The sequence below is a fragment of the Coenobita brevimanus genome, chromosome 12 (genome assembly GCF_032717465.1).
Source record: "Coenobita brevimanus isolate Jiangsu-jjx chromosome 12, ASM3271746v2, whole genome shotgun sequence".
Lineage (NCBI taxonomy): Eukaryota > Metazoa > Arthropoda > Malacostraca > Decapoda > Coenobitidae > Coenobita > Coenobita brevimanus.
In genome coordinates this window covers 13,687,187-13,702,123 of record NC_136965.1, presented here as the reverse complement: position 1 = coordinate 13,702,123, position 14,937 = coordinate 13,687,187, and positions in this window count along the sequence as shown.

The window sequence follows — 14,937 nt, the reverse complement described above, 5'->3', positions numbered from 1 at the left end:
TCTTCAGTGCTATTTCTTCCACTTCCTGTCCAAGAACGTTTCGCAAAACAACATCCTTATTGTCCTCTGATCTTGCAGATACGTTTCTTCGTCTTTTCTCATTTTGACGCCGTACAGCATTTATTGCTTCCTGATGGACGATTTGTCCTCTGTCGTTACCTCGAAAAGAGTACTCTTCATACGGTTGCTGAATGGCTCAACACAATTCTGGCGCCAGGATTCAGTTCTTCTGTTCTTCCTGGCTTGAAGGAGAAAACAAAACTCATCGTATAACCTCAGGTTCGCTTTTTTCACGTTGTTCTTGGTTTTGTTGTAGATGTTGCACCAAATGTAATGGTCTATGACTCCGTCTGCAACCAGCACAGCAGTTTGTTCTCGACTAAGTGAACAAGCTGCTGTGCTGGTTCGTCATGAGGGCAAACACGGAAGATCATCAGTTCTATTATGTCTTCCTCAGTGGGCAGCAGCCTGGAGCAAATTCATAACGTTCTCGGTAGATTTCGTCGTTCAGCGTCTTCACTGTCACAGATCTGATTTCCCTCATTTTGAGAATAGCAACACTATTCAACCAAAACCTAAAGAAGCATAAAAAAAGAGAAGAACTTAGAGGTGTATAAAAACAATGAAACTGCGCTACGGACCACCTATTTGGCATACATCTGCCTGAATGAGTTATAGGTGAACACCTCATACTTAAAGGGCTATAATTATACAGGAGGTCAAAGCAATTCATAGGTCGGAATATTTTCCACGAAAATGACTGTATTTAGACAAGGCATATTTTAAGACCCGGAGCTATAACATTCACAAAACTGTCATCCCCCCTAGTTGGAGCGCCTTAATTAGCCACTAAACTACAAGGTGCCATAGTTTGATCATATGGTTACCACCCAGTAAGGTAGCATAAATAGGAAGAAGCAGGCAAAGAAGAATATGGATAGGCACAGGGACGAAGAAAGCATTCGGAAGTATAAGGATACGAGGAACATAGCCAAGAAAGAGGTTGCTAAGGCAAAAGAAAAGGCTTACCAGAAGTTGTACGAGAAGTTGAATAGTAGAGAAGGAGAAAAAGACCTGTACCGATAAGCCAGGCAGAAAGACAGAGCTGAGCGGGATGTGCAGCATGTTAGAATGATAAAGGCTGCAGATGGCAATGTACTGACAAGTGAGGAGAGTGTACTAAGAAGGTGGAAGGAGTATTTTGAAGAGTTGATGAATATAGAAAATATGAGAGAGGGAAGGTTGGAAGAGTTGGAGGTAGTGAGTCAGGAAGTGCAAGAGATCAGCAGAGAGGAAGTGAGGAATGCCATGAAGAGGATGAAGGATGGCAAGGCAGTGGGCCCAGATGGTATACCAGTGGAAGCATGGATGAGCTTAGGAGAGATGGCTGTGACGTGGTTTGCCAGTTTGTTTAGCAAAATCCTGGAGGGTGAGAGGATGCCGGAGGAGTGGGAAAAAGTATTCTAGTTCCGATTTTCAAGAACAAGGGTGATGTGCAGTGCTGCAGCAACTACAGAGGTATAAAGCTGATCAGCCATACAATGAAGATATGGGAAAGAGTGGTGGAAGCTAGGCTGAGAAGAGAAGTGAGGATCTGCGAGGAGCAATTTGGTTTCATGCCAGGGAGAAGTACAATAGACGCCATATTTGCTTTCAGAATGGTGATGGAGGAGTACAGAGAAGGCCAGAAGGAGTTGCATTGTGTGTTTATAGACTTGGAGAAGGCTTATGATAGGGTACCGAGAGAGGAGCTGTGGTACTGTATGAGAAAGTCAGGAGTGGCAGAGAAGTATGTGAGGGTGGTGAAGGACATGTACGACGATAGTGTAACATCAGTGAGATGTGCAGTAGGAATGACTGAGGGTTTCAAGGTGGAGGTGGGATTGCATCAAAGATCGACTTTGAGGGATGGACAGATTTACAGATGAGATTAGACAGGAGCATCCATGGACAATGATGTTTGCGGACGACATTGTGATATGTAGTGAGAGCCAGGAGGAAGCTGAGGCAGAGCTTGAGAGATGGAGATATGCCCTGGAGAGAAGGGAAATGAAAGTAAGCGGAAGCAAGACTCAGTACATGTGTGTAAATGAGAGAGATGACAGGGGAACCGTGAGGCTGCAAGGTGTAGAGGTAGCAAAGGTAGATGAATTCAAATACTTGGGGTCAACTGTACAAAGTAACGGAGAGTGTGGTAGAGAGATAAAAAAGAGAGTGCGGGCGGGAGGAGTAAGTGGAGAAAGGTGACAGGAGTAATCTGTGACAGAAGGGTCTCTGCAGAAACGAAAGGGAAAATTTGTAAGACTGTAGTGAGGCCAGCCATGTTGTACGGAATGGAGACAGTACCACTGACAAAAAGACAGGAGGCGCAGTCAGACGTAGCAAAATTGAAGATGTTGCGTTTTTCACTAGGAGTGACGAGGTTGGACAAAATTAGAAATGAACATATTAGAGGGACAGCGCACGTAAGTCAGTTTGGGGACAAAGCTAGACAGGCGAGACTGAGATGGTTTGGACATGTGCGGAGGAGGGATGAGGAGTATGTCGGGAGGAGGATGCTGGAAATGGAGTTACCAGGCAGGAGAAAGAGAGGAAGGCCAAAGAGAAGGTTTATGGATGTAGTGAAGGAGGACATGAGGATGGTAGGTGTAAGAGAAGAAGATGCAGAAGACAGAGTAAGATGGAGATGGGTGATCCGCTGTGGCGACCCATAAGGGGAGAGCCGAAAGGAGAAGAAGTTACCACCCAGCTTAGTAAATGGTTTCCCGGTGCACAGGAAACCATTTGACTTGTCACTCTGTGTAGAGTCACCCGTAGACAGCAAGAAAGATGGAAGAAAAAAGGAATTACGAGGAAGGATGGAAAGAAGGAAGGAAGAGAGGAAAAGGCAGCCACCCAAGAGCAGCACTACATCGAGTGAGTGGATGGTGAGCGCCCCCTCCTATCACTTTTACTAATGAAGAAATATTTAATGCATTCTTGCTGTGGGAAGTCGATTTATTGGCCGGTATTCTGGTGCGAATAGGAAGGTTTCTAACACTTCTCCCTACCGATTGGTTTCTGATTCTGCTCCGTTACTTTAGGGGGTTAATAAGATCCACAAGAAGCCCACCCATTTTCGAAAGCAACTCCTAAATTTACAAAGAGATACAAAGTAGAGCAATGGATGTTGGAGCGGCCCTAATGAGAGAGAACAACTTTCAGAAACTTCTGCTCTGTTATTTGCAGATGACAGTGAATTGTTCAGTGAAGCCTAAGGGGAATTGCAAGGCTTGGTGAACAGGAACGGAATCTAAAGGTGAATATAGGGAAGGGTAAAGTTATGGTCTTCGAGAGAAATGAAGTCACTGAATGTACAGTGAGGTTCGATGATGAGGAAATGGAAAATGTGAGTGTATTTAGGTACTTGGTTGGTGTGATGGGTAAGGATGAAAGTTTGGAGGATGAAATGCTAGAACGGATACAACAGTGAAGAAAGGTTGCTGATTCTTTGAAAATGGTGATAAAAAAAAAGGGAGGGGGGGGGGAAGTGTGCATGAAAGTAAAAAAGTCACTGTATGATAGTATTGTGATGCCAACTATAACATATGGAAGTGAAGCTTGGACCTTGTTGGAAGGACACAAGTCAGATTTCTGAATTTAGAGTGATAGAGTGGAAGTGAGTTATTTGAGAGATGTGGAGTTATATGGAGACAGATTGACAAATGAGAAAGTGAAGGAACGTTGTGGTGTGGATGTTGATGTGATAGAAAGTGTTAGGAGAAATACACTGAGGTGGTTTGGCCATGTTGAGAGGACAGAGAGAGAGAGAGAGAAAGAGAGAGAGAGAGAGAGAGAGAGAGAGAGAGAGAGACCAACAGGGAGAGTGTATATGAGTGAGACGGAGCGTGGGAGGTGGAGGCCGCGGATGAGGTGGAGCGACAGATTGGAGATCTATATGACAAGGGGGTGTTTGAGCTGTGGGGGAGCAGCGAAATGGCGGGTGACAGGGCGACATGAAGGCGATTTGTTTGTGGCCACCCCTTACGGGATTAAGGCGTCTGGCAATAGATAGATAAACTACTAAATAAAAAAATAATCATTCATTCATTCATATATATATATATATATATATTTATATATATATATATATATATATATATATCTCTATATATCTATATATATATCTCTATTTATATCTATCTATCTATCTATATAGATAGATAGATAGATAGATAGATTTGTGGTAGGTGGGGTCGCTCACCATCCACTCACTCGATGTAGCGCTGGCGTCGGGTGTCTGCCCTTTCCTCCCCTCCATCCTTCATTCCTTCCATTCTCTTGTCTTTCTTTCCTTCATTCTATCCTTGTCCTTCTGCCTACGGGTAACTTTACACTCCCTCTTCTGTCTTTCTTTCCTTCATTCTTCTGTCTGTGGGTGACTACACTGAGTGACAAGCCGAACTGTTTCCTGTACACCAGGAAACCATTAACTACGCTGAGTGGTAGCCATATAACTAAATTTTGGCGCCTGGTCCATGGTTTAGTGCTTAATTATTGCGCTCCAATCGGTTTGAACCGGTGAAGGTTTATATCCAAGGGATGGTTGGGGTTGATTGCTCATGTAATACCACTCAGGGATGAGAGAGGCTGGTCACTCTCATCTTAAATGTCGGGACCAATCACCTAGCCCCGGGCTCCTACGCTCCTCATGGATGATGGATGAATGGATGGATACAGAGAGAGAGAGAGAGAAACATTACACCCCCTTTCAATCCAAGAGAGAGAGAGAGAGAGAGGGAGCAGGAGGTGGGGGGGGGGGGCGTGGAGGAAAAGAGAGGGACAGAGAGCAAAACATTACACCCCTACCTGTGCCCTGATGCTGGTGGGGAAATATTCGACGGTCACAAGAAAGATCATTGAGCCAATCCCGAAGTTGCAGCTAAAGGCCAACAGCATGAAGCAGACCAGCACCACCCACGGCCACGCAGAGAGAGGGGGCTCCGGGCTATGTCAAGGAGAGCAAGGAGGAGACAGAGGTTTACAGCAGTTGTTTATTGAGTGTGGGAGGCGGTTAGAGCAGATTTTTTTTTTTCTGCCCATCAAGGTAGGTGGGGACGCCCATCATCCACCCACTTACTGTAGCGATACTCTGTTTTTTGAGTAGCTCTACACTGAGTGGCATGCCAAGTGATTCTCTGTAAACCAGGAAAGCATTTACAGTGCCTGGTGGTAACCTTATAACCAACCAACACATGTTCCCTAAGTGACGAGTGGGTTGGCGGAGGGTTAGTGCTCCTCCCCGGAAAACAACTAACTAAAATTACGAACAAGAAGCCTCAGACCAGGACTGACCAAAAGGTGACGACTAAGGACCGAACTAAGGACTTGGTAAGGATAGCTACATGGAATGTAAGGGGTGCAAATGATGAGGAGAAAGAAAGACAGATTGTCCAGGTTCTTGAGGGTGCAAAAGTGGATGTATGTGGGTTAACTGAAACTAAATGAGGAGGTGAGAGTGTGAGGGAATGGGAGTATGGATGGGGTATATGTGCGGGAGTAGGTGAGAACAAGAGGGCAAAAGAAGTAGTGTGTATTGTTGTGAGTAACAGATGAAAGGAGAACCCAGTGTATCTGATTCCATATCCACTCAATTGAGTAACCTTGACCTTGCCTTTGGCACCGAAATTACCATTTTGGGTGATTTTAACATACATAATGTTGAATGGTTATTGCATTCTGCCCGGACTGACGGCGCTGGTCTAGAGTGCGAGCTGTTTGCAGAATCGTTTAATCTCACCCAGTTCGTAAAGCAACCAACCAGAATACCTGATAATCCTGAGCATAATGCCCATCTCTTGGATTTATTCTTGACAAATAATCCAGTTCAATACAGGATAGAGATGCTGTCACCACTTGGATCCTCTGACCACAATCTCATCAAAGCCTCATTAGTTAACCCTCCCACACCTCCCCGTTCTGAACATGTCAGGGTGAACCGATGGCACTTTGATAGGGCAGACTGGGATGGATTTAGAAATTATCTTGCTGATGTTCCATGGCAGTCTTTCTTCTCTAGTGATTCCAATTCTACCCAGTCCCACATTTGCGACTTAATACTAGCTGGTATGGATTGATGGCAACTGTGCCAGAGCAACAGCCCGAAAGTCATTAGCATATAACTCTTACTTAAAATCAAAAACATCTGAATCACTCTCCCAATTTATAATTGCTAGAAATCATGCAAAAGCTGTATTAAATCTAAGTCAAACTTTCTTCAAAACCAAGCATCAAAACTACTTAACAACCCTAATGACAATAGAATATTCTGGTCAACTCTTAAATCTTTCAATAATAACTTTAACAAGTCATCTTCCATTCCCCCACTAAACTCTTCAGATGGCAACATTACAAATGACCCACGTGGGAAAGCAGATATCCTTGCCAGTACCTTTGCCAAAAACTCTACCATAGATGATACCGGCCAGAATGTCCCAGTACTGGAACTTGATTCTCCCGAAATTGCCCCACTTAAAATACAGACGAGATACGTAAAATCCATCCTAGACAATTTACCTACCAACAAAGCTCCAGGCCTAGATGGAATTCCGCCAATTGTTTTGAAAAAGTGTTCCCCTGAACTTGCCTCTGTCCTAGCTAAATTATTCATACTATGCATATGTACTTCTTTATTTCCAAATTCATGGAAAGAAGACAATATCCACCCAGTTCCGAAGAAAGGAAGTTCGTCTGACCCCTCCAATTACAGACCAAATAGCTGTCACATCTTCTCTTGGTAAGGTATTTGAAACATTAATTAATAAGCACATTGTTAAACATCTTGAATCCAACAACTTAATTAGTGATAAACAATATGGTTTTCGCCACGAAAGATCTACCATTGACAGACTCAATCTCTTAACTCATACCATCCATCAATCAATTGATCTTTTTGGAGAAACTCATGCAGTAGCTCTTGCTATCTCCGTCTCACTTAACAGTGCCCTCAGCTGGACCTCTCATGTCAGATCACTTGCTAAAACCGCCTCAAAGAAACTTGGATTATTGAACAGAGTCCGTAACTTCTTCGCAGATGAGCAGTTAGCTATAATTTATAAGTCATGTGCACTCTCAGCTTGAATATTGCTCACCCTTGTGGAATGGTTGTGGAGAGGTTGCATTAAGACAACTAGACAAAATTCAGAACAAAGCTGTTAGAATCATTAACAACCCTGCCATTACATATAAACTACCTCCCCTGCAAGTAAGATGGAATGTTGCCTCCCTTGCATTATTTTACAGATATTTTTTGGGCAAATGCTCAGATGAAGTTGCGTCCATGGTGCCACCTCTCCATGCCTTCTCTCGTGCTACACCGGCATCTGGTAGCGCTCATGACTGGAATGTCACTCAGCCATATTGCAGAACTTCTGCCTATCAGAATTCTTTCATTCCCCAAACTGCATCTCTCTGGAACTCGCCTCCCCAGAGATGTTTCCCTCCAAATTTCAACCCACAACTGTTCAAGTCTAACTGTTACAGATATTTTATGAACGGAGGACACCAGTAATCTGGTGTACGGATTATTATTTTTTACTCATTTACTTTTCCTTCCTCCGTTCTGTTATTTATATATATATATATATATATATATATATATATATATATATATATATATATATATATATATATATATATATATATATATATATATATATATAAAGTTGGCTCAAGGATTGTGTGGGTAAGATTAAAAGTTGAACTACAAATGTAGGCGATTGTGTGTGTGTATGCGCCAATGCAAGATCGTGCAAGCAGCGTGAGAGAAGAGTTCTGGACAAATGTAGAAGCGTGCATGGAAAGGTTTGAAAGGAATGAGTGTTTTTCACTGGAGATATGAATGGAAAAAAGGTGGATGGAGTAGTTGGTGGGTGCAGTGTGCCTGCAGAGATGGATGAGAATGGCAGTGCTTTAGTGAACATTTGTGCAAGGAGGGGGCTGGTGATAGCTAATACCCTCTTCAGGCACAAAATGATCCACAGGTATACGTGGCGAGTGTTGAGAAGGGTGGGCGTTGAACTGAATGAACGGAAGGCAATGATTGACTATATGTATGTGGATGAAAGAATGAGAAGGTGTGTGATGGATGCAAGAGTATATAGAGGTTGGGGGAGTTGACTTTTGGACCACCGCTTGGTGGTGATCAGAATTAAAGTCCAAATAAAATGGTGAAATAAAAGAAGGGAAGGACAGGAGGAAATAGTACATACCAGGAGGGTGGAAAAGTTACAAGAGGATGGAAAAAAGGCAGAAATATAAGAAGGAAGTGGAGGAGAGATTGGGTAAATATAGATTGGAGCAGATGGGGGACGTGGAAGGTGTTTGCAAGAGATTCACAGCATGGTGGACTGAAGAGGTGAGAGAGGCTGTGACACAAAAGAAGAAAGCATATAGTGAGTGGATGAGAAACAGGGGCGTGGAAGAAGTTAAGAGATGGAAGCGAGAGGTATATGTAGAGAGGAAGAGAGAGGTGAAAAGATTAGTAAGAGAGAGTAAGAAGAGAGTGGATGAGGAATTTGGAAGGAACTTGAGCGTAAAGTGGAGGGAATGTAAGAAAACGTTCTGGAAATACGTACAGAAAGTTAGACAGGGTGCCAAAGAAGTTAGCTGGGGAGTGAAAGATAAAAATGGTAGATTACTAGTTGCGAAGGGAGAAAAAGTGAGCAGATGAACAGAACACTTAAAGGAATTACTGAACACAGAGAATGAATGTAATGTATGTAGGCTATAAGGGGCTGGGGAATGGCTGGGAGAAGGAGGAATGTAAGAAGAGAGGAAGAAATCAGTAGGATGGAAGTTGTGGAAGCAATGAAGAATGTTAAAATGGTGAAAGCCCCAGGAATTGATGGAGTGTGTGGTGAAATGCTGAAGCATGGGGGAGAGATAATAGTAGAATGGATGTGGAAGATGTGCTGATTGGCCTGGGAAGAAGGTAGAGTCCCGGGGGATTGGAAGTAAGGTATAATTATTCCCCTGTACAAAGGAAAAGGGGAAAAAGAAGTGTGTGGTAATCATGGAGGTATTTGCCTTCTCAGTGTGACTGTAAAAATATATGGTAGAATACTCATTGAGGAGCTAGTTGGAGAAGAACAAGGGGGATTTTGGAAGGGAAAAGGGTGTGTAGGTCAGATTTTTGTTCTAAGATGTTTAGTGGAGAAATATCTAGAGAAGAGAAAGAAAGTGCATGCTGCTTTGATGGACTTGGAGAAAGCATATGGCAGAGTACAGTAGATAGGCAAGGTATGTGGGATTTAGGAAGGGAAAACGGTGTGTCGATCAGATATTCATTCTTAGATCTTTAGTGGAAAACTTTCTAGAGAAGGGAAAGAAGGTGTATGCAGCCTTCATAGATTTGGAGAAAGCATATGACAGGACGGATAGACAAGGATTGTGGAAAGTAGATGGGAAGTTGCTGAAGGCCGTGAAGAGTATGTATGAGGGTGCTAAGGCTGCAGTGCGTGTGGATAGTGAACTGAGTGAAGTTTCCTATTTGAAGGTTGGATTGAAACAAGGATGTGTCATGTCTCCATGGTTGTTCAATCTGTATATGAATGAGGTTATAAAAGAGATACAAGGTAGGGCAGTGGATGTTGGAGTGGCCCCAGTGAGAGAGGGCAGTGTTTGGAAACTCCCTGTACTGTTGCCTGCAGATGATACTGTGTTGTTAAGTGAAGACGAAGGGGAGCTGCAAGGCTTGGTGGTTGAGTTTGGGGGTGTGTAAGAAAAGGAATCCAAAGATGAATGCAGGGAAGAGTAAAGTTATGGTCTTCGAGAGAAGTGAAGTCAGTGAGCGTACAGTGAGGCTGGATGAGGAGGAAATGGAAAATGTGAGTGTATTTTAGTACATGGGTAGTGTGATGAGTAACGATGGAAGTTTAGAGGGTGAAGTGCTTGAAAAGGAGCAACAGGGAAGATAGGTTGCTGGTTCCTTGAAAGCAGTGATAAGAAACAGGGAAGTGAGCATGAAAGTGAAAAAACTACTATATGACAGTACTGTATTGTGATACCAACTCTAACGTATGGAAGTTAAGTTTGGACCTTGTTGAAGAGTCAGAAGTCAAGAGTGAGAGCAGTGGAAATGAGATATTTGATAGGAGCATGTGGAGTCATGTGGAGTGACGGACTGACAAATGAGGAAGTGAAGGAGCATTGTGGTGTGGATTTGGATGTGATAGGAAGCTTTAGGAGAAACACATTGAGGTGGTTTGGCCATGTGGAGAGGATGGAGAGTGAAAGACTGACGAGGAGAGTGTATGTGAGTGAGGTGAAGGAGGGCAGAGGGAGGGGAAGGCCAAGGATGAGATGGAGGGATGGAGTGGAGAGGTATATGAGAGAGGGGGGGTGAGCTGAGCTGGAAGCAGGGCAATGAAACTGCGGAGGATAGGGCGACATGGAGGCGATTTGTTTGTGACCACCCCGAACTGGATTAAGGCGTCTGGCAATAGATGGATAGATAGCTAGGTAAGGAAGAAAAATAATTCACAGATAAAAAGAGGGCTGTGGGCTGTGTCAAGGAGAGCAGAGAAGGGAAGAAGCCTTAGATTAGTGCCTATCAATTGTGCGAAGCCATTTGGCTGGAAAAATTATCATCTTTTTTTCTGGTCCATTCAGAGGCAAAAATGATAATCTTTTTTTGCCAAGTCCTTTGGATAAAGAGGTTTCCTAGCATCTCTTCCTTAGCAGTTTAATATTAGATATGACTGGTTAATATCCTTCTGTACGTTCTTTATGCAGAGTATAGCGATGTTACAAGAGTTTATATATCACAGAATTGGACAGTATGGGGTAATAAGTAAAATAAATCTCTTGGGAAAAGGTTTTAGGGGGGCTTTCTTAACCGACGAGAACACAGGCCCATGTGTCTAGAAAGGAAGGTATCCCCCACACACCCGCATACAACCGTTCAAGGAAGAGCTGCGTCTTAGTTACCAATCCCCGCCCCGGAGGGGTTCGGGGACAGGTATTGTTTTCACTTGGTTTGTCTATTTGTCCGTTTGTCTGTCTGTCTCTCTGTTAACAATTTTACACAAAAACTACTGGTGCGATGTTGACTAAAATTACAAAGATATGGGCTATGACCTGATCACCTGGTTAAATCTGGGGGCAATTGGGCCAAGACACAATGGGTGTAGCCCCAAAAAATGTAAAAAAAAAAAAAATCACCATAACTCCTTTCAACTTCGTCACAGACATGAAACCAAAACCTAAAGGTGCATCTTTCAAATCTGCATATATAACATGTCTCATTACATGAGGGTAGTCACCCTTTGGTTAGCGGTAGGAGGATCAATGTCCGCTGGGCCAGACCTAAAATTTGAAATTGGTATAAACTCGTCAATTTTTGCCCAACTTACTGCATATTTGATATGTGACATCTTTGACTAGATATCCTGTTGTGTTTATACGTCAGCACTAAAATGACTGCCAGGGACAGGTTTGTTGTGCATTGGCACCTTTTCTTGTAATAAACTATTTCTCTTTTCTTGTCTGCTTAACCCGCTGAGTGCTGGAGCCATACCTGTACGGCGGTGCCTACGTCTGTGGACGGTGCCGGAGCTATACCTGTATGGTCTGCAACTGCAACTGGCATAAACATGCAAATTTTCAAATTTGGTGGGAGATGACTGGAGTGGAGAAAGACACACCCTCCCCGCATTTGTACCCACATTATGAGTCACTCAGGCCGCTCCCATGGCAAACAGGAGGTCCACTGCACAGTCCTACTTTGTCACTGCTTGTGTGAACATCATGTCGCAGCATGGTTTTTCACAGCCTGAGATTTGACGCCCTCTTGTTCGTCCCTCATGATGGTGAAACTGATTCATCCAGCGACGATGATGTGGCTAGTAAAGACGACATTCAACCGGACATTGAAACAAGCAGTGACGAAGATATACCATCGCCAAGAAAGAATAGGTATATGGTGTATAGGCTAGCCACCTCCCTATCTAGCATGCCACAAGGCAAACCATTGCCACCACCACCACCAAGCTGCCCTCACTACTTGGATGATCATCTAGTGATGAAGAGGCAGTGAAAAGCACGTCCAAGCTGCCAAAATGGGTGGGCTCACCCAGGAAAACAAAGAGGAGTGAGGAAGGCATCCAAAGGAAGAAGTACAGGATGAGTACCTCTTTGTTATATTCACCTGGGTCAGGATGCGCAACAGCCCAGTCACCAAGCCCCACACCATCGCCCCAGCCGAGCACCTCTGCCACCATGTGCTGTCTCGCCTCTGCCTCACAGCTCTGCCTCACCTCTGACTCCCCGTCCTTCCTCCCCACAGCCTCAAACGGTGGGGAAAGGAGGAAAGGGGAAAGGCAGGGAGAAGAAAAACAAAGGTCATGGAAGCAGCTTGGCTGCAAGGCCTCCTCCCCAACCTACTCCCTAGTTTCCTTCTCAACTTCCTCCCCATCAACTTCCTCCCCAACTTCCTCCCCATCCTGATGATGGTGATGGTGCCCTAAGTGGTGATGAAGGAGTGATGGAAGGAGGCGACAGCATGACCTGGTAGTGGGATGATGGGATTGATTTTTCCCCCATCATTCATCCCTTCACTGCCGGGGATAGGGCTGGCTGCACTGTCCCTGACCTTACTCCAGCCTCAAGCAGGATTGATTTTTTTCAAGGATTTTCATTTCAAGGGAATTTGTCTTGAAAATAGTTTTCTTAGCCAATACCTATGCCTCCTTCTGCCATGGGAAAGCAACACAAACACCCCACAGTCGCCTTTTCAATGCCGACGTCTCTTTGGATGAACTGTACCTGTTCCTGGCCCTGGTTCTCCTGATAGGGCTTATCAAGAAAAGCAGACTGCTGCCTTATTGGACTGTTAACCTAATGATGGCGACGCTCATTGACGGAAGAGTTATGTACAGGAACAAGTTCCAGTACATCCTGAGCCACCTGCATTTCTTTGATGCTGTCGACCCTGTGAACGTCAACAACTTGGACAAGATGCGAAGGATTCGGGTGGGTTTTGATAATCTGAAGGAGAGGTTCTCTGCCTCTTTCTATTCACACCAGTACATGGTCATAGACGAGAGTCTCGTGTTGTGGAGAGGAAATATTTCCTTCAGGCATTACACCCCCAGCAAGAGGCACCGTTTTGGCTTCAAAATCTTCGTTATGTGTGACTGAAAGACTGGATATGTATGGCACATAGTTCTATACACTGGTTCACCAGCAGAAATTGTGGAGGACAGGGCTCTTGGAGTTTCAGCAGCCGTGGTGAAGACAATGATGGAGATGTATCTTTATCGTGGACATGTACTGTACCTGGATAATGTTTCACCAGCCCCCTTCTCGCTCAGTTCCTGCACCTGCAGGAGACAGGAGTGTGCAGTACTGTCAAGAATAACAGGTGGCATATGGTGCATGTAGGCCAGAAGCTGGCGAAGGAGGTGGTGTATTATAAGGCCAATAACATCCTTGCTATAGCCTCGTACCAGAATCAAGAAGTCAACATTCTCTCTACAGTGCACCACGTTCTGATGCACCGCACCAGGTCAGTTCAGAGGGAGAGTGTGGTGCCAGTGTGGAAGTCTGAAGCCATCTTAGAATACAATGTCAGTATGACGCTAGTCGACCAGTCAGACGCCATGATATCCAGTGTTGACTGTACCAGGCACACTTCTTGTACCTGAAATGGTACAAGAAGTTGTTCCTTCATCTTCTTGATATCACGGTCCTAAACGGTGACATCCTCCATACCAATACAACGAGAACCAACGAAACCTTCGATGCATTCATTAGAAAAATGGGCAGGGAGCTAATCAACACCCATGGGCATGATCGTGCGGCCTCTCATCAACTCCACCGCAGTGACACCTCCCTGCAACTCACCGGCTGTCATTTCCCCACCATGGTCCCTGCCACAGAGATGCACAGGAATGTGCAACGGGGATGTCATGTGTGGCAACATAGCACCGACAAACCCTGTACACAGAGGAGGGACTCACGCTACCAGTGTGTTCAGTGTGACGTGGGTCAGTGCATCGGTCCCTGCATTGAGGAATACCACACCCTCCTCTGCTACTAACTGAACAAAAGAAAAGTGCAAAAAAAGATGCAAGTGAAATGTATATATTTGTAAATAATACATAATGATAATTATCTCATAAGTGTAATATGATAAGAATTAGTGTCAGTGATATTATAATAGTATTGAAGTAAAGTAAGTTACATATGTATGTGTGTGTGCAAGCAAGAAAATATACCAAGTGAAATGACACGGCTCGAGAAATTTGCCGTGCAAGAAAAGAGAACAGTATAAACACCAAGAGTGCATAGAATTAATTGTTCTGTGGAAAACAAATATTCTGTACAATATAATACGTGTGGGCACAGCCTTTCTACCTCAGAAACGTAGAATAAGAACTATTAAGAACATTTTATGGGCAATCCAACTAACTCACTCGCTTGTCATAATGCGCCGAGGCACATAACTATGTTTGAGGACACTTCTTGTATCGTCTATATACCCAACAACAGTGTCCTTGGCTAGAATAGCATAGTTACCGATGAGGAAAATGCAGAGCTTCTGACTCCTCTCATTCTGTGGCGGTGTCGGGCTGTGAAGTCTACGGGCGTTACTCCGAAGTTTTCAGCCGCCTTCTCAGGAAGAATCGACCTCAAAATCGACCTAAATGCCTTCTGTGAGTACTTTTATGGTTGTTCTCCATGTTTTCTCATTATTTCTAACCTATCTAGCAAAAAAAGTAAAAAAATGGCCTGCACCACGGCTCCATCAGGGTCCAAAGTCTGTTGGCACACGGCAGGTTAATCTCAGATTTTTGGGGGAGGTTTGAGCCATTTCACTGTCCTCCCCCAATCTCACACCCCTCTCTCTCATATACCTCTCCACTCCAACCCTCCAAATCATCCTCGGTTTCCCCT